Here is a 24,157-nt window from a genome sequence, read left to right as displayed (position 1 = left end):
TGAACAATGCCCGCCCACCCTGGAAGAGAATGGGTATGAAATGGAATATTTGAGCAAGTCCATATGCAGTTGCAGAACCTGGCTTTGCACAAAACATCAGCGAATCGCCTGGCGCAATACCCAGACAAAATCTTCACAAACATTCAATCTAAAAAAATCACATTAGGTTAGTTAGTCCCATGAAGTATAAACACAGTGCTGCTACGGGCTGGGGAGGGGGGAGAGCGGGGAGCGGGGAGAGAGAGGGGAGGTGCTGGTGTGGGAGGGGGGAGGTGCTGGTGTGGGAGGAGTGCTGCTAGGCAAGGCTGTGTTTGCGGGGAGAGAGAGGGGAGGTGCTGGTGTGGGAGGGGGGAGGTGCTGGTGTGGGAGGAGTGCTGCTACGGCAAGGCTGTGTTTGCGGGGAGAGAGAGGGGAGGTGCTGGTGTGGGAGGGGGGAGTTGCTGGTGTGGGAGGAGTGCTGCTAGGGGAGGAGAAGCCCTGGCCGTGAATGCTCGTGCATGTTCACATGAACTGCAAGAAAACGCCGGGCTGAAACCCCTTAGTTTGAAGAGGATTTTGCCGACATGAATTCGATCCTATCCATTCCTGCGGAATGGGACAGGCTCGACCTAAAAAGCAATGTATCCAATAGCTGCACAATGCGGTTACATCTGCAAGAGATTCCATTTAACAATCTACATGTATAGGTCGGGCGAAATCGCAGTCATATACATCATATTTGGAGCATCTACCATCACATGTTCAACTTCATAGGTGACATGAAACGCTGGAGACCAACTTACTGTAAATGCGTGCCAGTCTTATCCAGACACCAATTTGCAACAGATCAATCCCAATTCCCATTTTCAAACCAGGCCAGTGAAATCTATAGGCATGCCATGCAACCACCGTTTCAGTGTCAGGTGCAGGAGTGCTTGCCCTGGTGTGTGCCCATTGTAAGAAAGGTTCCCATATATTCATTGGCCTCGAAGTCGGTGGCATTAGATCCCAATATACTCCGAGCTGTGTGTGGCCACAAGTAACATCGGCCAGCCATTCTTTGAACTTGGGTACTCTCTTCCTACCCCAGCGAATAGCGACCTGCCTCCGCGCATATAACAAGAGGAGAGCATGTAGTTTGCGTCTTTTGGGTATAGTGTCTCGCACAAAGCCAAGTAAGCATCAAGAGTGGGGAGGGGGCATCTGTTTGTTCAACTATCTGATTGATCGCTTCAAATATATCTCGCCAATATGTGTTTAATCTTGGGCAATCCCAGGCTATGTGTAAGAAGGATTCTGATGCAAACCCACAGCGCCAGCATCTCTCATCTTCCCTTAAGCGCATGTGGCAGAGACTGATAGGTGTTGTATAATATCGGAGTACAAATTTTAAATGGATAAGGCGTAATCTGTAGTTCGGGGAGAGTTCCATCAACTGCCTGCAACAAAAATCCCACTGTTCGTCCGTCATGGAAGGATCTAATTCACTATTCCACAATTGCAATGAATTCGGCTGAAGGATCGAGGCAGTGTTTTGCATACTGGTATATAGACGTGTCACCAGTTTACGTGGTGAGGCCTGCGTTAAAATATTGTCCAAAGCGTGCAGTGTCGGGGGCGCCTCAGGGAACCCCTCCCAAAGTGTACGGCATGCAGCTTTTAACTTGTGATATAGAAACCTCTCTGCGAATGACACCTCTTGTTCATCAGCCCTCGTGGAGGGGGGGCTAAATTGACCCTCAGGGTATAGATCTGCAAAAGTTCGAAGTTGCATATCTCTAGATACTGCCTTATTGACACCTTCTTCTAGACAAGGCAGCATCGTATTGTGCGGCAGCGGTACGGAAGGCGCATATAGTACTGGGAGTTTAGCTCTCTTTTGAAGTTCTCGCCACGCACATCTCAAGGAGCCTGCTGTGTACACATCTTCCCTTGGGCGTGGTGTCTTTTGGTATAACGCCACCACTAGTGGGGTGGGTGCTACCGCATCGATTTTAACTGCGACATGAGGTTGGTATGGCGTCTGGTGTACCCAAAAAGGCAGAAACTGGGCCTGCGCACATAGCGCATATAACTGCATGTCCGGAGCACCTAGGCCCCCTTGCTGTAATGGTAGTGTCAGGAGATCCCATGATACTCTGGCCTGACCAACCGCCCACACCAGGGATAGAATCTGGGAGCGCATATTCCTGAAAAAATGTTGCGTGAGGGGAATTGGCACATTAACGAACAAATACAAGAATTTGGGCAAAATAATCATTTTAGATAGAGCCACTTTGCCCGCGATGGATAAGGGCAATTTAGACCAGATAGCAACTTTACTCTCTAGCCAGGTGTATGCCCATCCAAAATTTAAATTCCATATCTCCTGCAAATTGCGGCTCAACCAGACTCCTAGATATTTAACGGCTTCCGCCTCCCACCGTAGCGGGTATTCAGATGACACTACTGGAGTGTCATCCGTCAGTGGAAAATTAAAGATTTCGCCCAATTAATAGAAATGCCTGTTAGGCCTCCAAATTTGATAAATTCACGGACTACCGGATCCAAATTTTCTGCGGGATTTATAATATACAGGGTCACATCATCTGCATAGAGAGATATTAGGAGGCTGCGAGTACTAAAACCTATGCCTCTTGCAGTATGATGATGACGTATTCTGGCGGCCAGGGGCTCCATGGCAATCGCAAACAATAAAGGCGACAGCGGGCAGCCCTGTCTCGTGCCCCGTGATATAGGAAATGCCTCGGAGACCAGGCCATTGACTTGCAACTGGGCTAGTGGTTTAGTATATAGCAGTTTAATACGACTAATGAACAGAGGGCTCAGACCCATACGGCCAGTATCGTAAATAAATATGGCAATTCAAGTGAATCAAACGCTTTAGTGGCGTCTAAAAAAATGGCTGCAGCATGTACACTCGGGTGGAGATAATGTAGCACTGAGGACAGCGTTCTAAGGTTATGCAATGTTGATCTCCCCGGTATAAATCCCGACTGATCCAGGAGGGCTACCACTGAGAGCAGTGGTTGAAGGCGGTTCGCCAGCAATTTAGCGTAAATTTTAACATCTACGTTAATTAAGGATAACGGCCGGTAAGAGTCTATATCCGTTTCCTCTTTGTCTGGCTTCAGCAGAGTCATAATCATTGCTTCTCTCATGGACGGCGGAAGAATTTCCGCCTCCAATGCTTCGTCATATACGGCCAGCAGTCTGGGAGCCAGTTCTTAAAGCTGAAATTATTAGCAGTAATAACGAGAAGGATTTTTTCCATGTTAGAGAGCATATCTATAATAGCAGCCAGAGTATCTTCCATAGCTGAAATTCTTTAATTCCTACTCTGTAAGTCTGGCATCATGCCTCTCAAAATTGTGGGAGATGGTATCCATGCTTGTGTGAAGTGTATCTGTCTTGTGGTCTATGGACTTCAAATTTGCTTGCAAGGCCTTAAGGATTGGCTAACTGAGTTTGGTATCTTAATAGGGCCTTGTCTACCATCAACATCCTTGCTCTCCTGTGTTGTTCAAACAACAGCTTTTGTTGTTTTCCATCCGCTTTGTCCATGTGTGTTAACAGGATTATTTGCACTATAGCCAAAGATGTGGAGATGGTAGCCACCTACCTGATATCTGAATAGAGCCTGATCCGTTCAACTCAGATTGCCAAGTACACCATCCAAGCCCTAGTGACTCACAGCAATACAGGCAGACACCTCAAATTAGTCGCCCTTCTGAATAGACAGTAGACAAGCAGTAGGCAAGAAAGAAAGTACTGATTAGCCGAACATCGCTTATGCCATCTGCCGACACTCCAATGCAGTGGGATCCAAAATGCAAAAGAGAAATCACATAGTCTCCACATTGTCAAGCAGGGTCCTGCCTCCCCCGGCTCTCCTATATGTATATCTCAGGGTCGTGGGACAGCTCGTGAAGGGCTCCTGGTCTTGTCACAGTGTTGCCTGGTCATCACAGCTCCAGTGACAAGGCCACCGTCAAATCTTCTGCATTTCCGTCATCGGTGGTCATTGATCTTCTGTGCATCCTGGTTACTCCTGAGTAGCTTAGACTCTGTTTCCTCTGCTTGCATGTTCTCCTCTTCAAGAATCCACTCCTGGATTCCACTGGACACTTTCACCTTCGCATGTCTCATCTTAACTGAAGTCCTCCATTGTGGTCTATGGCGGTTTCCAACGTCACTTCGCACCTATGCACCCGGCTTCCCTGGTGTAGGTATCCTGGTTCCTGGGGTATCCATGGGTGGGGGGACGCTCCAACCTTCCATCTTCCACGGGGTTTCTTCAGGGTCCTCTGGTAAGGGTCCTTCTCGAAAACTGCAACTGTGACTTTCCTATTGACTTACATTGAGTATGCAGCTGTTTCCACTCTGCACACAGCCTTCGTGGGGTTCCTGAGCACTTACCTCGGGTGGTTCCTTGGGTCTCCAGCTCTTCTAAGTCTTCTGGGTCAAGACTCGACTCTGGTCACAATCCGCATTCCACTTTATTAGCATATGGCTTGGTCTTCCCCTGGAGACCACTGTGAATTTGTGCTACTTACCTGTTCTCCTTTTGAAATATTGTGTGTACTGTGTTGATATATTCGGGTAGGAGATATACCAATGTGTTAGTGAGTCTGTATATTAAATATAATGATTTTTATAACCACACTCTGTGGTTCTTTTTCGTTTAACCTACACCACATAATTAGTCCTGGTAAAACAAGTTGCATAACACTCCTTCTGGACTAAGCCTGAATGTTGATCTCCACAGCTACCACTTAGAGAGCTTTCTATGGTTGTCTAAGACCACTAAAATCACCATAAGGGTTGTCTGGATTAGTGCAGGGTGCTTCACTTGACCAAGTGTGCACCATATACTATGCCACCCTCCTACATTGGTGTGCAGCGATTGGGATGTAAGCCGGCACTGTTTTAACAGCCAATCTAGGTGTTGATTAGTTGAAAAACGCTCACTAGCATTAGGCACATATAAAATATTTTTGTAGAGCAGTACATTCTACTGAACTTTTAGATTGGTACCCAGATTTAAGCTCTCCAGAATAGGAGGAAGATCCTTTGTCCATCTGGGTCCCACTATCTGGAACTTACTACCACTTCACATACGAAAGGAGGGAAGTCTGTCCAGGTTCCGTAAAGAGATAAAGACCTGGTTGTTCGATCAGTAAGCCTTGAACAACCGCTACTATATTATTTCCATGCATGATGCTGTGTCTTAGGCGCCGGGAAACCCTTTTTGGGTAGCTGTTTGCACCATATAAGCTTAAATAATAAATAAATAAATACATTGGTTGTTAGGGGTCTAGCACAACCCTTTCTCCAGTCTTAGTAAGTTTAGTTTTCACTGGGGTAGGTAGGTGCAATACCACACTATACCTAGACGCCATGGCCCCCATCATTCCTGTTAGGCGGAGGTCCCACACATGAGATTATGATGCGCCCACCACCGTGGTGGTCGCATCGTGCATCTCTAACATTGCAACAGGTGCTGCTAGCTGCTGCACCCGCTGGAATGTTAAAGTGCCATGCGGTGCGTTTCCATGCACTACGTGGCAGGCACCACACGGTGCCTGCACTTAGTGTAGGGACATGAAGAGGGTGTAGCCCCCATTGCACCCCCACCCCCCTACCCCAGGGGGGCCGCAACGGGCCCCCAAATTAATCCCCACCATACACCGGTTGGTGGGGATGCAGTATTGTAATTTGGCGGGCGGTGCCTGCTAGGCACCGCCACCATTTTATGGATGCTGACCGCTCCGCCAGGCAATCGGACCAATTGACTGTGGCGGGTCTGTGGCGGGCGGTCTTTGCACCCACCACAGTTGTGGTTGGATTCCCCTCGCCCTCCTAATTTGGCGGGGGGAAATCACGGTCCGATGGTGGAAGGCCCGTCCACCACATGGCTGGCGGTGGTGAGCCTTCCGCCATCGAAATGACCCCCCATGTCTTTAGTTATGGAACCCAGTGGGTTCCAACACTCTAGATACAGTGGTCGTAAGTTCCAAAAACTAAGGACCCTGTGTACCTCTAGATAGTTAACGTCAAGTAGTAACCCCACCACTAAGCACCTCTTAGAGCTACTTATTCTAGATGACCTCCAGAATCCTGATAGGTCAGAAGAGCAGGAAAAAGTGGGTGGGGATGCTCCAGAAGATGGGCCAGGAGGGGTTGTCCCTAGTGAACTTAAGGCTGATGACTCCACCCTGGTGAACTCTGATCCCCCAGGGAATAGTACTGATGGTACAGAGGGTGTCCCTGGAGGTAGATCCACCTTTGTTACTCATGGGAGGGTGCAGAGAATAAAGGGGAGATCTAGATCCTCCTCTGTCTATTCCAATACTTCTTTTAGTTCCATAGGGACCTCCCTCTCTAGCAAGAGGGAGGACTCTTTAGAGAGTGAATACCACCTGATCAAACTTGAGAGAGTTAAACTCAAGCAAGAACAGTGACCCTTGAAAAAGAGACTCTGGAAGTCCAGCAGGCTAGGACGAATTCGGGACTAGAGCCCCATGGAGGCAGCACTAGTGTACCTAGAGTCAGGAAATCATCCTTTGTTACTAGGAACCTAAGCAGGATAGTCCCACCTTACCAGGAAGTGGATGATATCCATAAATGGATCACTGCTTTAGAGAGGGCCTGTAAAGTTCAGTAGGTCCTGCGAGGGCAGTGGGCAGCTATCCTATGGCTCTCGATTGCTTACAAAGGTAGAGGCAAGCTCCTCACTGTTAGAAAAGAGGATGCTGACAGTTATTCTGTTTTAAAGAGTGCCCTCATAGATATGTTTGGCTTAACAGTACAGAGTTAAGTTTATGGATACTCAGAAGGCACACACTCAAGACTGGGTTGATTTCATAGACAATGCTATTAAGGTTCTGGAAGGCTGGCTTCATGGAAACGAGGTACAGAACTGTTGTGAAGTTAGCAGACTAGTGGTTGTGGGTGGAGCCCAGGGGAGGACAGGAAGAGGAGGAGACGAAGTGAGAGGAAGACAGTTAGAGTAGGGACAGGGTTGAGACAGGTTGCAGATAATAAAGCTCCTTAACATAAGAACCTGTGTCTGTGGTTCTTTGTAGCACGATGCTACAACTGGCGACGAGGGTGGGATGAGCAAGACTGCAGCCCACAGAATCGTGTGAGAGCACCCTGTCCCCTGCAGTGTCAAGAAAGAAAATCCGCTGCCGTGTGATGCTGCCAGTCAAAGAAGAGATCAGCAGCAGGTGACCCTGCCCCTCCCGTGATTGTGGGAGCCCAGAGGGAGCCGCTACCACGAGCGCTGAAACGCTCGAAACAAGAAGAAGCCTTCGCGCCGAAAGCGTGAGCCCCACCCGATGCGTGAGCTTTGGCACGCTATCGGCACCGAAGAGCGGGAACCCAGAAAGTGAGTTGGGAGCCTACCCCAACCTCACCTGACGACTGCTGTGGCCGGAGAAGAGTGAATCCTGGGGTGGACTGCCCCCACGAAGGTCTGCTGCCAAGCGCTGCTGAGCGCGATAAAATTGGAGCCCGAGTGAGCTCCGACGTCGGAGAACCTCACGCCGGATGCGTGAGTCTTGGCACGCCGCCGCCGAGGACCCTGCAAAGTAAGGCGGGAGCCCACCCCAACCTCACCTGACTGTAGCAGTGACCAGAGGGAGCTGAATCTGGAGGGTGCTGCTCCTAAAAACGACTGTCGGTGAGTCCTGGGTGAAGAAAAAGGGTCGAATGAAGAGAGAGAAAGTAGTGCCTGCAGATAACCACGGCGGCCATCTTTGAGTTAGGCAACCTTCGGGACACTTTCCCTGTGCAAACTGTAGGTGGCCATTTTGAAGTCAGGCATTGAGCAAGAAACAAGCATTGGCAACCGAAAATAAACAAGCATTGGTACCAGAAAACAAACAAGCATTAGTGAGACCAAGTGAGTTTGACAAAGACACAAACAAACACTGGACTCCACCTCCAACCAAGCACTGCTTAGAGGCAAATAGGAATTGAGAAACACATACTGCAGAATGGTGTCCGATGATGAAGGCAATCCACCGCCACTGGCTGATGTTAAGCCTAAGGCTGCAGGTGGGTCGCACCTGCGAGCACCCGAACCTCTCAAAGTGACCACTGGGGGAACCATGGGTCCTAAATGGCAAGAATGGCTAGAGGAATTTGAAGATTACATCGAAGGATCAGAAGTGATCGAGGACAAAAAGAAGTTGATTGCCCTGCGCAACTTGGCGGGGCGGGAGATAGTCAAAATAATCAAGGACCTTCCTGCCACTGAAGCGGACACCTATGACAAAGTGCGTGACGCATTGAACAAAAGATTTCTTCACAAAAAGAACGTCGACTATGAACGCCATACATTCCACTCGGCTCGTCAAGGGAAGGAGGAACCAATGAGTGCCTTCATGATGCGCCTGAGGAGACTAGCCAAGCACTGTGCATTTCACAATTTCTCAACAGATGCTGCAATAAAGTCACAAATAATTGATGGGTGTCACTCCGACCAATTAAGGAGACGATTATTGAGGAAAGAACATAGCCTAGACGATATAGAGGAGATGACACGAGTCTTTGATCAAGCAGAAGAGTATGCAGCCGACATCGAAACGGGGCACAAAGGAAGTCGCGAACAGGTGCGACGTGTGCACGCCAAAAGTGATAATCGAAGGAGTTCGAGAGACAGACAATGGAGGTCACGCCCGTCATCTCGTCAAGAGCAGTCACAATATCAGCGACGAGAGCCGTGGAAGAAGGAAAAAAGATCTGAGAACGTGAGGAAATGTTACCGTTGTGGGTATGATTACCCCCATGTAGACAGCTGCCCTGCCATGGGCCAGAGATGTCGGAAGTGCGGTCGAACTAATCATTTTGAAGTGATGTGTGGGGAATACAACAAGGAGAGACGAAGTGGTGCCACAAGGACAGCTCAGCCTGACATACGAAGAGGTACCCCGAGAATGTCCCGGTCCGACACTCGAAGACACCATGCACGAGCTGTCCAAGAACAAACTGAGCAGTCTTCTGGGTCGTCACACTCCAGCCGAGAGTCACGCCGGTCCAGGTGGGAACGGAGGTCACCATCCAAGGAATTTAGGCCGTCATCCAGAGACTCAACATATACCATTGAATATCTGAACCTAGCCGCAGATCCAGACCAACTTAAGACATATCCTCGACTGGACATCAAGGTTGGCAATCATGATACAAAGTTTGTACTAGACTCAGGTGCATCCCTGAATTATATTCCAGTCACCGAATATGAAAGAATGAGTCCGCGTCCTCCTCTGACATTTGCACCAGTCAGAGTCTTCACGTGGATGGCTAAGAAGCCACTTCCCTGCCTTGGGAAGTTCTCGACGACCCTTAAACATGATGACACAACCATCTCAGCGGTCATCCATGTTATTAAAGGCCCAGAAGCGGACTGTCTGCTGAGCCTACCGACAGCTGAACGTCTTCACCTAGTGGAAATCCTTTTCAAGGTCAGCAGAAACCAAGATGTGACCCGTCAGTTTCCCAGACTATTTCAAGGACTAGGCAAATTAAAAGACTGCCAAGTGCGATTGCATATTAATGAACAAGTCAGACCAGTCGCTCAACACCCTCGACGGGTACCGTTCCATCTCCAGACCGCTGTGGAGGAAGAACTCCAGGATTTGCTAGCCGCTGATATCATCGAGCGCACCGAGGGTCCAACACCGTGGGTGTCCCCAGTAGTTATCGTTCCCAAAAAGGGCACGGCCAACAAAGTCAGACTCTGTGTGGATATGCGCCTGCCCAACACTGCAATCTATAGAGAACGACATCCGGGACCACATTTGAGCGATATGATCTCAGCTCTCAACGGGGCAAAGGTGTTTTCCAAGTTGGACTTAAATAAAGGATACCACCAGCTAGAATTAGAGGCAAAGTCAAGATACATCACCACGTTCGCAACCCATCTGGGGTTGTTCAGATATAAGAGACTCAGTTTTGGAGTTTCCTCAGCAGCCGAAATATTTCAAGAAGCAATTCGGCAAGTCATCCAGAACATTCCCAACACGCTCAACTATAGTGATGACATCCTTGTGTATGGTTCTGATCTACGAGAGCATGATATCGCACTCAACCGTGTCTGCCACGCACTACTGGAGGCAAACCTGACTCTGAACAGAGAGAAATGCGAATTCCACCAGGACACACTGAAATTCTTTGGTCATATCTTCTCAGGCGCTGGCATGAAACCTGATCCTGACAAGATTGGGACTCTGAACAACACCAGGAGTCCCCAGGATGTCAGTGAGCTCAGGTCATTTCTTAGAATGGCCAGTTATTGTGCTCGCTATATCAGGGACTACGCAACAATCAGCCATCCCCTCCGCATCTTGACCAAACAAGGCCAACCGTTTGAGTGGACTCCCCAATGCGAGAAATCATTCAAGGAGATCAAGAAGGCGGTGGCATCTGCGGATCACCTGTCATATTTTAACCCACAAAGAAAGACTGAGATAACTGTGGATGCCAGCCCTGTCGGGCTTGGAGCCATCTTGGCACAGTATGACAATGACTCAGATCCACGTTGAATCATTGCATATGCGAGTCGTAGCCTGACTGACCCGGAGCGGGCATACTCGCAGCCCGAGAAAGAAAGTCTTGCCGTAGTGTGTACATGTGAACATTTTCATGTTTTCATATATGGTAAACACTTTACTTTAATCACAGACCACCAAGCTCTCGTCACTATTTACGGAAACCCACGATCCAAGATGCCCCCAAGGATTGAGAGGTGGGGCTTAAGGCTACAGGAATACACGTTCACTATCATTCACAAGCCGGGGAAGTCAGAAAACCCGGCTGACTACATGTCCAGGCACCCACTTGCATCGTCAGTCTCTGATTCATCCATTGCGGAAGAGTACATACATTTTGTGACTGACCAAGCCCTACCTCCCGCTATCCCAATGGACACCATCCGAGAGAGTACAGCCCAAGATGCTGTCCTGCAGAAGGTCCTGCGCAGGATTCTGTGGTTCTGAATTTCTGGACCCTACTGTTATCACGATATCGAGATCCAATACCCGTGCCACAAAATATCAATATCCCATGACGAATTTGGTATCAACAGACCGGTAATGATTAGGACATCATTCCTATGCATTTGCGTCATGATCGAGGAATGCCAACACCCCTAAATCGTAGTTTCCGTTCCGACCCCTCAGACTCCATTTTGTAAACGGCATCCATCTTGTATCTTGCCCTCATGATAAGTCAATTGAGTAAGGTCGAGCTTGATCTAAAAGGACACGCCACCTCTCCCTGACTCCCCCCTGACCTGTCCCAACTGACTCCCTTGCCTCCAGCCAAACCTGTTTGGGCAGCTCCTCGCCCAGTGGCCGAATACGATAGCATCAATGCCTAACATACCACAAACCATTCACCGCGTACAGATCATGTTTTCTACACACACACACCTGTCCACGCACCCTGTTTATGGCCAGTTTTATGACTAGGAGGTGCCCTTCTTTATTGGGGTTTCGTCTATATCTGATGGGAGTTCCGGGCCTGACCGGGTAATCTATCACGAACTGGACGTCTAAAATATGGGCTTGCCTACATGACTTCGCTCTTTGTATTATTGTAGAAATATGTGTACAGCCATATCATAAACCCAAGAATTCTTGCTTGCAGCTATTATTTCTGTATATAAGGAGAAGGCTTGTTCTGTAAAAACGAACAGTCTCCTGAGAACACACGATCCGCGTTTGTCGTGCTTCTAGGACACATGTTACTTGGTAGCTGCCAATAAAACTTGATCTCTGACTGCGACTAGAAGACTCAGTGTTTCTGTGGTCCGGAACAAGGGAGAACTCAGAGGTCTTCGGGTGTTATCCCCTGGCACCACCGGGTTCTTAAAAACCCGGCACCTCAGTTGGCGCCCAACTCGGGGCGGTATCAAGCAGCGACGGTCCAAGCCATATGTTCGTGAGGAGCTTCGTGTGAAAATTCCAGAGGACGGCCAGCCACTGCAGCGACCCCTGTATGTCGACGTGGTTCCGAAGGTCTTTGCTGCGAGGTTCCCCGCGTCCCGACGGCTACGAAGGACTGCTGCCCTGACTATCGCCTTGTTTTGGACCCAGTGATCCTTGGTAGAGCGAAACGATAGACGAGTCTTCTAGCGACGTCACCGATCTTCAAATACTTCAGTTAAGTATAAGTGGAGCGTCTCCCAGTCCTTAGTTTGATCCTTAGTTTTTGGTATCCTTGAGATACGCTTTGATTTGGTACTTGCAAGCCCCAAAGCCGAAGGACTCGTGTTTTCACGAGAAATATCGTAACAGATAATCCTTTGAAGTTTGAAGCTAGACTAGTGAGCGAAGATGCCTGGTTTTAGCAGACTTGGAAACTTGTTTTGTCTTGGTTGTAGTAAGGACTCCCGATTAGAGGATTCTTGTCCGGTTCCTCCGATTGGAACTCCAACGTATGAGCTCTATGTGAAGCATGGCGTAGGTCCCATCACATATAATGAAGTGTGGATAAAATACACCCGCAAGGATGGTGTTTTAAAATGGCCCCAATATGGTAGTTTTGACTCAGAAAAATTAGATAACCTAGAGGTCAAATTGTTCAAGAAAAAAGCCCGGCCGGCGATGTTTGACTCTTTTCGCTTATGTCGCAAAGAAGCCAAACAGAAAGAAATAAAATTAGCAAAAAGGAATAAAAGAGGTATGACAATGGTGCAAGCTGCCGTTGCATACAGGGATAACGAGGAAGAGCAAGAAAGCGAACAAATACTTAGGAGCAAGAAACTAGCAGTAGATAAATGCTACCCGATGTTACCAAATAAGGGACGAGGTCAAGAGGAAAGATCCGAGAAAGATCCGTTAATGTCCCACTTATTAAACTCGCCACCGCCGTATGCGTTAGACGCTACCGCACCACCGAAGCATTTTACTATACCGCGCCCCGGTGCACGTAACCCAGCTCTTGCACAAACGCCAGCTCCTCTTCAGCTGGTTTCTACTTCTCCGGCGCAGCCTTCTCAAGGGCCGCCATCTTTGCTACATACTCCATCTACTTCTACCACTTTGCCTACAGCTCCAACTGTTCCCTATGATACTACGTCTGCCACTGTTTCAACTTCCTCTGCTATGGCCTCGATTTCTTCTTTGCCTCAGCCTGTCTTTTCCGATGCACTTGCCCCTCCGCAAGGTTCTCCTTCTATTAGACAAAGAGTGACAGGTACCGTCACTGGTCTGCTTTCACCTTTCTTCGGGTCGCCTAAAACGACCCCTAAAACAGAAGATAGACAGTTACGTAGTCAACTGCCTGATTACGAGGAAAGAAAAGTGCTGAATGAACTAGCACGCCAATGGATTGCGGATACTGTTAGATATGATGTTCAGTCTGTTATGGAAGTTTTCCGTCAATGGAATGCACCCACTCAGAGATACGTATTCGAAGAGATGTGTGCATATCTGTATGAAGATTTGGAGACGAATGATCCCAAATACACAATGGACGAACTATGGCGTACGCGTTTTAAGTTCCATGAAGGTATGATTATAGGTGCAGATGTTGAGAAAGCGATAGAGTTGTTGTTCTCTTATAGGAGTAAGGGAAACGTCTCTAGATCATTGCACGAAGACGACATATCAGGTAGGAAAAGAGCGAGACAGTACCCCATGAGAGAGGTTCCTCCGGTTTGGAGGGAAGGCGATGCGAATATAGTACCGCCAATTCTGCCACATTTCCAGCGTGTATGGGTACATGTCCCCTGGAAAAGATCAGAAGTTTTAGCGCTCAAGCAGACACTACCTGATCCCCGTAAAAACCCGACTGGGTATTATAAGGAGTTATCGCAAACTACAAACTCCTGTATAATGAATTTAGCGGATGTAGACATGTTGTTTGGGAACGTTGTTCCACATCCTTTATGGAGTAAAATTCGTCATACGGACCATGACCAAGAACTAGGTGATTCATGGGCTAATATTACCGCTATAGATGCTAGACAAATTGGTGGTTCTAAACCTGAGCCGTTAATAGCCGAACTTCCCGGTAGAATTATCACGTACATGAAAACAATAATGCCTGAAGTACGCGTAAACTGGGACAAGCTATCTGCGTGCAAGCAGAAGAAAGATGAGAATGTGTCTGACTTTTTCACGAGATTTGAGGAGACTTTCACCGATCATAGCGGTCAAGATATGGCTACCGAGGGTGGTCAAAGATTGTTTGTAGACAAATTCGTACATAATTTGCTTCCTGAACTGTGTGCTAAACTAAAAGATTCAGAGAGTGCTTGGGCTGTCTCTACGTCAGCGCAGATTTTAGCTACAGCCCAGTACTATGAAAATAGGCGCAAAGACGAGCTAGATAAGGTAGACAAAAAGACTAAAGATTTGAAAACTAAAGTTCTTCTCCAGCAGGCCTATCCGCCTCGTATGGCTAGTCAGCCCAATTATCAACCACAACAGCAGTATTCGAGAAACGCGCAAGGAAACGAGTTTTCCCATCAGCGTCTTCCGTATGGCCCGAATCAATGTGCGTATTGCAAGGAAGAGGGTCACTTTAAAGGTAATTGTCCGGCTCTTGCGCGACGTTTAAACGGTGTTTCAGGTGTAAGGGGAAGAGGTGTTCAACATGCCCCTAGAGGTAGGGGCCGTGGAAATTTCTCCCAGAACACAGCTTCTTTTCCGCCTCAGAATTCCATGAACAGCTTTGACTAACAGAATAATGCATCGTCTAGGTCAGCTCAGTACTATGCTGACGACTATTACACCGAACACGAAAATTAGGGTAATGATTGCTAGGACAGCCATGGACAAAGAGAGGGAGTCGTTTCAGTTCCAGTAGATCAGAATGGACCTTATGTCGAGGTAATTACCTCAGGAGTGTCAGAGCCATTTCTGCTGGATACTGGTGCTACAAAAAGTTCTATTATGCACTCAAAACTTCCTGGCGCACCTTTGTCTGGCGAAATGAATGTCTCAGTAGGTTTCTCTGGCGCCCCTGTTAGAAACCCGATCTCTAGTCCCATGTCCCTTTCTGTTGGCCCATGCGAATTAGAAGCACCCCTCATTTTGACAACAGGTTGCGGTGAACATTTGTTAGGTTTGGATTTGCTAAAAAGGTTGTATGCGACTTTGTACTGTTCTCCCTTGGGAGTACAGCTTACTTTAGGTAAGAAAGTCGTTTCTCCAATGTATGTGTCAAAAGAAAATATTGCAACTGAATTGTCGTGTCTTCCTGATGTACTGTGGGCTAATGGTTCTAATGATGTAGGTCGTTTGGAGATAGCACCGTATGTCATAACATTGAAAGCCAACGTTAGGTTGCCACGTATTCCCCAATACAAAATATCCAGCGAATGCGAAAAAGCGTTGTTGACGATTGTTTATGATCTGATTGACAAAGATGTCATCGAAGAAACAACAGGAAATGTTTGTAACAGTCCAGTTTTACCAGTCTTAAAGCGTACTGACCCTTCACAGCCCCCTGTGTACAGGTTTGTGATTGACCTCAGAGAAGTGAACAAGGTAGTTATCCCACAGTTTCCAGTTGTCCACGACATTACTGCTTTATTGACAATGGTTCCAGCTTCAGCAGCTTGGTTCTCGGTGATTGACCTGAAGAACGCTTTCTTCAGCATCCCGATTGCTGAGGAGAGTAGAGATATTTTTGGATTCAATTTAGGAGGACGAAGCTTCCGCTTCAAGTGCGCTCCTCAAGGCTACTGCGAAAGCCCATCAATATTCAGTCAGGCCCTGAAAACACAACTGGACACTATTGTTCTGCCAGATGGGTCAACTCTGATTCAGTATGTAGACGATCTGCTGATCGCTGCAGACACTGAAGAAATTTGCAAACAAGCCACGTTGTCATTATTGCGTCACTTATGTGACATGAAGCACAAAGTCTCTCTTTCCAAACTACAATTTTGTCAACAAGAAGTAACCTACCTAGGTCACATCTTATCGAAGGAGGGAAGGAGACTGACACCAGAAAGAATACAGGCAATTGCAGAACTGAGTGCCCCAAGGACACAGAGAGAGGTTCGAGCCTTCTTGGGCATTACATCGTACTGTAGACAATGGATACCGAATTTCTCACTACTAGCCAAACCCTTACTGGCACTACTCTGTAAAGACACGCCCAATCCTATGCCCTGGTCTGAAGATTGTCAGATGAGTTTCCACGAGTTGCGTGATGCATTGTGTTCGGCTCCTGTGTTGGGAAATCCCAACTACAGTAAGCCTTTTACATAATACGTCCATGAGAAGGAAGGTTGTGCATTATCAGTCCTAACACAACACTTTGGGGACAAGCAGCGCCCATGCGCGTATTTTTCGGCAACTCTAGACCCTGTGGCTAAAGCCCTACCAAGTTGTCTGAGGGCTACCGCCGCAGCAGCTGTCTGCATTCGACAGTCTGCTGGATTAGTCATGAATAATACTCTGATCGTTATGGTCCCGCATGCAGTAGACATTTTGCTAAACAGGACGAAGACACAACATCTCACTAGCGCTCGACTATCCAGTTACGAACTTACACTGTTAGCAAGTCACATCCACATAAAGAGGTGTGATACACTCAACCCCGCTACGCTACTACCCATCCCGACAGAAACAGACAAGATTGATAAACATGACTGCTGCTTTAGGACAGAAGAAGAGACAAAAGGGAGAGTAGACTTACAGGACACTCCCCTTCCTGAATGCAATGATACTTTATGGGTTGATGGTTCATGTTTCAAGTTGTCAAATGGTGATACGACTGCAGCCTATGCCGTAACAACATTACACACCATTATAGAGACCGCGCGCATTTCCCACAATTCTGCACAAGCTGCAGAGCTAATTGCACTTACAAGAGCATGTGTGTTGGCGAAAGGAAAGCGAGTGAATGTGTACACTGACAGCCAATACGCCTTTGGTGTGGCTCACAGTTTTTGGAGATTGTGGCGTGAACGTGGGTTCCTTACGTCACATGGTGCAAAGATACAGCATGGTCAGCTAGTTAATGAGCTCCTCGAGTCACTGACCTTGCCACTACAAGTTGCCATTGTGAAGTGCAGTGCACACAAAAAGATTCAAGACGATGTTGGCCGCGGGAATGCATTTGCAGACGAGGTTGCGAAAGAGACTGCAAGGAACACAATGAGTCGGATGTATGTTGTAGGTCCCGCTAGATGGATTACTGATGTGGGAATGTGTGAGGACACCATCGAAAGCGTGAAATCTATACAAGCTGAGGCAACTGAGAAAGAGGTGAATGAATGGAGAGAAAGTAAAGGTAGATTAGATGCGAATGGTTGTTGGGTCGAATTGTCAGAACACCAGCGATGGCTATTACCTAACGCCTATGTACTTGCAGTAGTAACGATGGCTCATGGATTTGCGCACATCAGTTCGAAAGGAATATGTAAGCTATTGGCCCCAGTATGGCAGAATAGTAATATCCCAAAATATGCAGAGAATGTGGTCAGAAACTGTATGGTGTGTTTGAAGCATAATCCCGGTAAGGGAACCCCAACTCCAGCTGGTCATTTTGCGCCTCCAACGTATCCGTTCGAGGTTTTGCAGCTCGATTTCATCCACATGGAGAGGTGCAACAATCTGAAGTATGTGCTCGTTGTTGTTTGCGCTTTCAAGGTGGGTGGAAGCGTACCCCCTTAAGGACAATACCGCCTTGTCAACTGCCAGAACCCTTGTCAAAGAATTCTTCCCTAGATTTGGTATGCCTAGAATTGTCTGGAGTGATAATGGAAGTGAATTCGTAGGACGCGTGATGAAGAGAGTGTGTGAGTGTCTAGGCATACACCAAAAGTTCCACGCTGCGAACCACCCCCAATCAGCTGGATTAGTAGAGTGCTACAATGGCACATTGAAACTCAAATTAGCCAAGATCCAAGCCTGTACAGGTCTTGAATGGCCTGACGCCTTGCCTCTAGCACTCTTGTCAACCAGAATGACCGTCCATTCCAGATTAGGACTTAGCCCCCATGAGATAGTGTTTGGCCGCCCAGCCAACGTCTGGGGCGTGCCAAGGCCAAAGAAACTCAGCGAAATAGAACACCCCGTACTGCTTGACTATTTGTGCGAATTGACAACAAAATTGCGTGTTTTACACCAACAGGTTCACAGTTCCTCTCCGCCAGCCTCTGACGATCCAGGTCACTCGATCGAACCCGGCACGTGGGTCTTGGTGCGGAATTTCCAGCGCACAAACAACGGACAGCCGAGGTGGACCGGACCATACCTGGTACTTCTTTCCACGAGATCAGCCGTTCGGGTGGAAGGCAAAAAGAACTGGGTGCACGGGACCCATTGTAAACTGGTCCCTCTACCCCTCCCATACGACCGGTGGGTCAATGAAGGACTTGCCGACTCTGAGACAGAATCCATACCTCGCTTCATCCCTTTCAGCGATGCACGTTTAAAAGAAACTGGTACCGAAAAGGAGAGTGATCATATTTTACAAGGACTTGTGCCACCGCCAATGCAGTTGGACACTACCGAACCTGAGACATTGTTTGAAGACCACACCGTACCTGGGAAACGACGATACAATCTAAGGTCTAGACAAAGAGACTAATAAAAAGCAAATTAATGTGATTCCCCTTCCCCCAAGAACTATTTTTGATTTTTCAGCTCTCTCGCCCAGGGAACTTGCTCATTTTTGATTTTCGAACCGCCATCCGGTTCTGCTGCTAGGGTCGCGGTTGAAGTCTGGGGAGTGCAACTGGGGACGTTTAGGTCAACGGTTCTGGTTGGTCCAAGGGAGTTACCCCAGACTGAACAGAGCGCACTCCCTGGCAGAATCAATCTACCACCGCGGGCAGCAACTAGAGGATGGAGTTTCCTAGGGTAAAGAGACCTATCAGATTCACGAACATTGAAAGACAACTATGCACTGTACTGGCCAAAAGAAGGTTTTTGATAACATGTATTTTAATGTTGTGTAGCATAACGATGTTTTTGACTGGTTATACTCTATTCGTATTTCAAGTTTCCTTGTTTTCAAATGACACCCGGCCACCACCTCCTCCTACTATCTCTCCACACTACTTTCACCCTCTACCTGAACACGAGTCTGCCAGAAGACTCGAATTTGTAAATAACTCATTCATTCAACTCCTACACCAACACCAGTCCATAATGAACACATCAAATTGTTGGGTATGTGGACTCATGCCACACACAACGGATAAGGGTATCCCATACTTCATCCTGCCATTCAGTTATTATGGTTCTCTGTGGGCTTTCCAGACCATGTTCCTATTCGCCCTAGAACCATACCCGACCCGTTCCACTGAGAGCGATTCCAGTAACAAAGCACTAGTAGCAGGGATAAGAAATATGAGTAGGGAGTTCGACACATATCAAACGATCCCCAAAGATGAACTCACTCCATACAGTCGTTGGAACATAACTAAGAATGGGATTTCCCTGAGTAAGGGACAGACAGCAAAGAAATCCCGCCCAGTTTGGATAGTGCCCCACAAAGGTCACTTATGTTTACAAGGTATCGGTAGGGATCCCAAAGCACAATTAGGAAAGAGCATATGCACGGAAACATATGTGTTCGCTTCCCGAACTTCCCCTATATTCTTAGCAGCCAAAGGCACGTATTTCGTCTGCCACGACCAAGCCTATACATGGTTGCCCCCTGACTTCTCAGGTACATGCTTCATCTCATTTCTGCTGCCTCCCACCTACACGGCCAGAGCAGATTACCATCGGACAAGGACAGCTCGAGGTGTCGTGAGTAAAGACGACACCGCGAGTCAGGAATTTGCAGACTTCGCAAAGGGTTTTCTGCCATTTTGGGGGCCTATGGTGAACAGCAGGAATATTCGCCAGTTATCGAGGATAGTTGAATCCGCCGTGATTACAACGGCCGGAGCCCTTGACAATTTGACAACCGAGCTTCAGTCGGATCGACTTATGACCCTTCAAAACCGAGTTGCCCTAGATATCATACTCGCCGATCGTGGTGGTGTATGCAGAGTGATCCAATCTAGTTGCTGTATTTTCATCCCTGATAATGCACCGACAGTGTACCAGGCCATCTCCAAACTACACGAAATATCTGGTTCCCTTCACGTGGAAAAAGGAGATTGGTCCCTTCTAGGGTGGTTCTGGGGCCTGATCACTGCCTGGGGATGGAAAACACTGATCTTCGTTGGGATGATCTTAGCGCTTCTGTTTATGTTCTGCCTGTGTGTACAGTGCGCTCCTGCACTATGTGGTCTCTGTGCTACCTCATGTGTACAGAAGCCTGTGTCAAGGGACAAACTGAGCAACATAATGATGCTACAGCAACATCTCCACTAATTCATTAACACAGATTTAGACTCAGATTAACATGAGTTATTGGCTTACATAAGGGCAAAAGGAGGGTCTGTGGTTCTGAAATTCTGGACCCTACTGTTATCACGATATCGAGATCCAATACCCGTGCCACAAAATATCAATATCCCATGACGAATTTGGTATCAACAGACCGGTAATGATTAGGACATCATTCCTATGCATTTGCGTCATGATCGAGGAATGCCAACACCCCTAAATCGTAGTTTCCGTTCCGACCCCTCAGACTCCATTTTGTAAACGGCATCCATCTTGTATCTTGCCCTCATGATAAGTCAATTGAGTAAGGTCGAGCTTGATCTAAAAGGACACGTCCACCTCTCCCTGACTCCCCCCTGACCTGTCCCAACTGACTCCCTTGCCTCCAGCCAAACCTGTTTGGGCAGCTCCTCGCCCAGTGGCCGAATACGATAGCATCAATGCCTAACATACCACAAACCATTCACCGCGTACAGATCATGTTTTCTACACACACACACCTGTCCACGCACCCTGTTTATGGCCAGTTTTATGGCTAGGAGGTGCCCTTCTTTATTGGGGTTTCGTCGATATCTGATGGGAGTTCCGGGCCTGACCGGGTAATCTATCACGAACTAGACGTCTAAAATATGGGCTTGCCTACATGACTTCGCTCTTTGTATTATTGTAGAAATATGTGTACAGCCATATCATAAACCCAAGAATTCTTGCTTGCAGCTATTATTTCTGTATATAAGGAGAAGGCTTGTTCTGTAAAAACGAACAGTCTCCTGAGAACACACGATCCGCGTTTGTCGTGCTTCTAGGACACATGTTACTTGGTAGCTGCCAATAAAACTTGATCTCTGACTGCGACTAGAAGACTCAGTGTTTCTGTGGTCCGGAACAAGGGAGAACTCAGAGGTCTTCGGGTGTTATCCCCTGGCACCACCGGGTTCTTAAAAACCCGGCACCTCAATTCGACACAATAAGTGGAGACATGATTCTCAGGATGAAGAGACTGATCCTATCATTAAACAAGAAATGCAGGCCTTCCGGCATGTATGCAGTGAACTGTCAGCCACCACCGATGGCATACTGCTGCAAGACCAGGGAATCGTGATTCCCACTCAACTGAGACAAGGAGTAGTTGCCCTTGCCCATGAAGGGCATCGGGGGATTGTGTCAACCAAACGTGCATTAAGAGAGCGAGTATGGTTTCCATATCTCGACCAAATGGTGGAAGCCACCTTGAAGGACTGTCACCTCTGTCAGCTCACAAGCAAAAGTGATCCTCCAGCACCACTGCACATGACCCCTCTACCACCTGGAGTGTGGCAAGAGATTGCCATTGACTTCTATGGACCCCTGTCATCGGGCAAATATGTGCTGGCCATCATTGATGAGCATTCTCGATATCCCATTGCATACTTTGTACCGTCTACAAACGCCGCGAGTACTCTCAAAGTACTTGATGAAGTCTTTGCGGCCTGGGGAGTTCCCTCAAATGTAAAGACGGACAACGGACCCCCATTTAATGGACAAGACTTTGCAGCATTTGCGAAACATCTAGATTTCCATCATCGCAAGATTACACCCCTCTGGCCACAGGCTAATGGAACAATTGAAAGATTCATGGCCACGCTCAAGAAGACTTTTCAACATGCAACCGCGGAGGGAAAGGACTTACAAGTGGCACTTAATGAGGTCCTCCGAGCTTACCGGACAACTCCTCACGCAACAACGGGGCAATGCCCGGCGACACTCATGCTGGGACGTCCCATGAGGAATCGTATTCCAACGTGGGAAGGGGCCTTGCGACCATCATCGTCATCCACTCAAGACCATCAAGAAATGATGATAACAGACAAGCGCAGAAAAGACAAAATGAAGTCATATGCAGATCACCGGAGAAGAGCGAGGTCACTCTCGTTACATGAAGGGGACCATGTGCTCGTCAAGCAAGAGCAGCAGAGAAAGACCGACTGACCCAATCAAGGATGAACCGTTGATGATCACGAAAAGGAAAGGAACTATGTTGACCGCAGAATCAGAGCAGCGGCGAATCACGAGAAATATCTCACACTTCAAGAAATTGCCACGAGACATCACTGGAACCCTGCTGAGTGAAGTGGACACTCCCTGTTCGGAAGAACCACATTCAGTCGGTTGTGAGAACACTGGTCCAATCAATGAGACACGGAACAATACTAGTCCGAGAGCCAAGTCACCCCGACCTCATCGCGACACACGTCCACCCAAAAGACTTATTGAAGAAATGGACTAAGAAGTCAGTGTGTTTATTTGTTTTGTTACAAAAGGGGGAGATGTTGTGAAGTTAGCAGACTAGTGGTTGTGGGTGGAGCCCAGGGGAGGACAGGAAGAGGAGGAGACGAAGTGAGAGGAAGGCAGTTAGAGTAGGGACAGGGTTGAGACAGGTTGCAGATAATAAAGCTCCTTAACATAAGAACCTGTGTCTGTGGTTCTTTGTAGCACGATGCTACAAGAACTATGAGGGATTGTACAATTTGTTGGTGAGGAAGAACATCCTTAATAATTATCAGAACCAACAACTGCACCAGTGTCTAGTAGACTCTGATTTGACCTCTCCCCAAGAATTGGGAAAGAATGCAGAAAAATGTGTCCACACCAGGATGAAGCAGAAAAGCGATGGTGGTGGAGGTGACCAAAAGAAGCAAGATTCATCTAAGGCCTCTGAGAAGGGTGGGAGAAGGGTAAAGACACAAGAGAGCCTTCACAGCGTCCTCAAAAACCTGCCTCAGAGGGTGAGTCCCAAAATTTCAACAGCTCCAAAAATAAATCTTTGTGCTACCTATGCAAGGAAAAAAGCCTTAGGCCAGGGGATGCTAATTGTCCTAAGGCCAACACCAAAGAAGCTACTACCACTGCCCCTAAGGCAACCACTGCCCCTAGCACCTGTACTAGTGGTAGTACAGCTCCCAATGGATTCGTTGGGTTACACTTTGGTTCTGAAGTTGGTTCTGGCCTAGTCAGACCTTCCACTCAGGCTGTGTTGTCTGTGAAAGTGGCATGGATCTTGACACTTTGCTAGTAAGTCCCTCTAATTTTTGGGGGGGGAGGAGAGGGGGGCATGGCTATGACACGGTGCAAGATGACCGCACTCTAGTTGAGCTATGCCGCCTGAGCTAAACATCCGACATGAACCAGCCGTAACGGAGGCCATCCATCCCCGCCAGTGACCTGCTGTGTCCTGTGAGCACTAGTGGCATTGGCGAGGCAGTATCGATCCTGCCACCCAGCCGCTGACTGTGCAAGGCCCGGAGCGAGCTGAGGCCTGTACGGGTGGCCCACGCACTGAGTGAAGGCATCAAGACCAGAGACTGTGTGGCGATGGGGGCTTGGCTGCACCACCGACGCAAATCCGCTGAACCAGAGTGCCCAGACATGGGGCCGGAGGACCGAGGACTCATGACGCTGCTCGGGCCTGGTCAATGCAGGTGACGTGGAGAGACTGGGCCTGCCAGCATTGCACACGAGGGCGCAGGGCCACAGAGAGTGGTGAGTGGAGGGCCTGTGGGCCTGACTGTGGTCACGGGTGGGCCGGCCTTACCTTCCCTCTCCCCGGTGCTGCGTCTTCTGGACTCCTTCAGCAACGCTCCGACTTGTGGGCACCCAGGCCCCTGGCGGGCCCGCGGAGCTCCCGCTGCACCACATCGGAGTGGACCCGGGTGACTCCATGGCATTGAGGTGTGCAGCGGCCTGTGGCCCAGCAGCTGCCGGGCGATTTGTGTGCCTGACTCCGGCCTGTGCGGGCACCGTAGGCACGGATGTCACAACTGCGAGTGGCTCAGCTACCACCCACCAAGGTTTAAGGAAGAAAGGGAGTTTAAAAAAAG

This window comes from Lissotriton helveticus, chromosome 8 (genome assembly GCF_964261635.1).
Source record: "Lissotriton helveticus chromosome 8, aLisHel1.1, whole genome shotgun sequence".
Taxonomy (NCBI): Eukaryota; Metazoa; Chordata; class Amphibia; order Caudata; family Salamandridae; genus Lissotriton; species Lissotriton helveticus.
Note: the sequence above shows the minus strand (reverse complement) of the source record.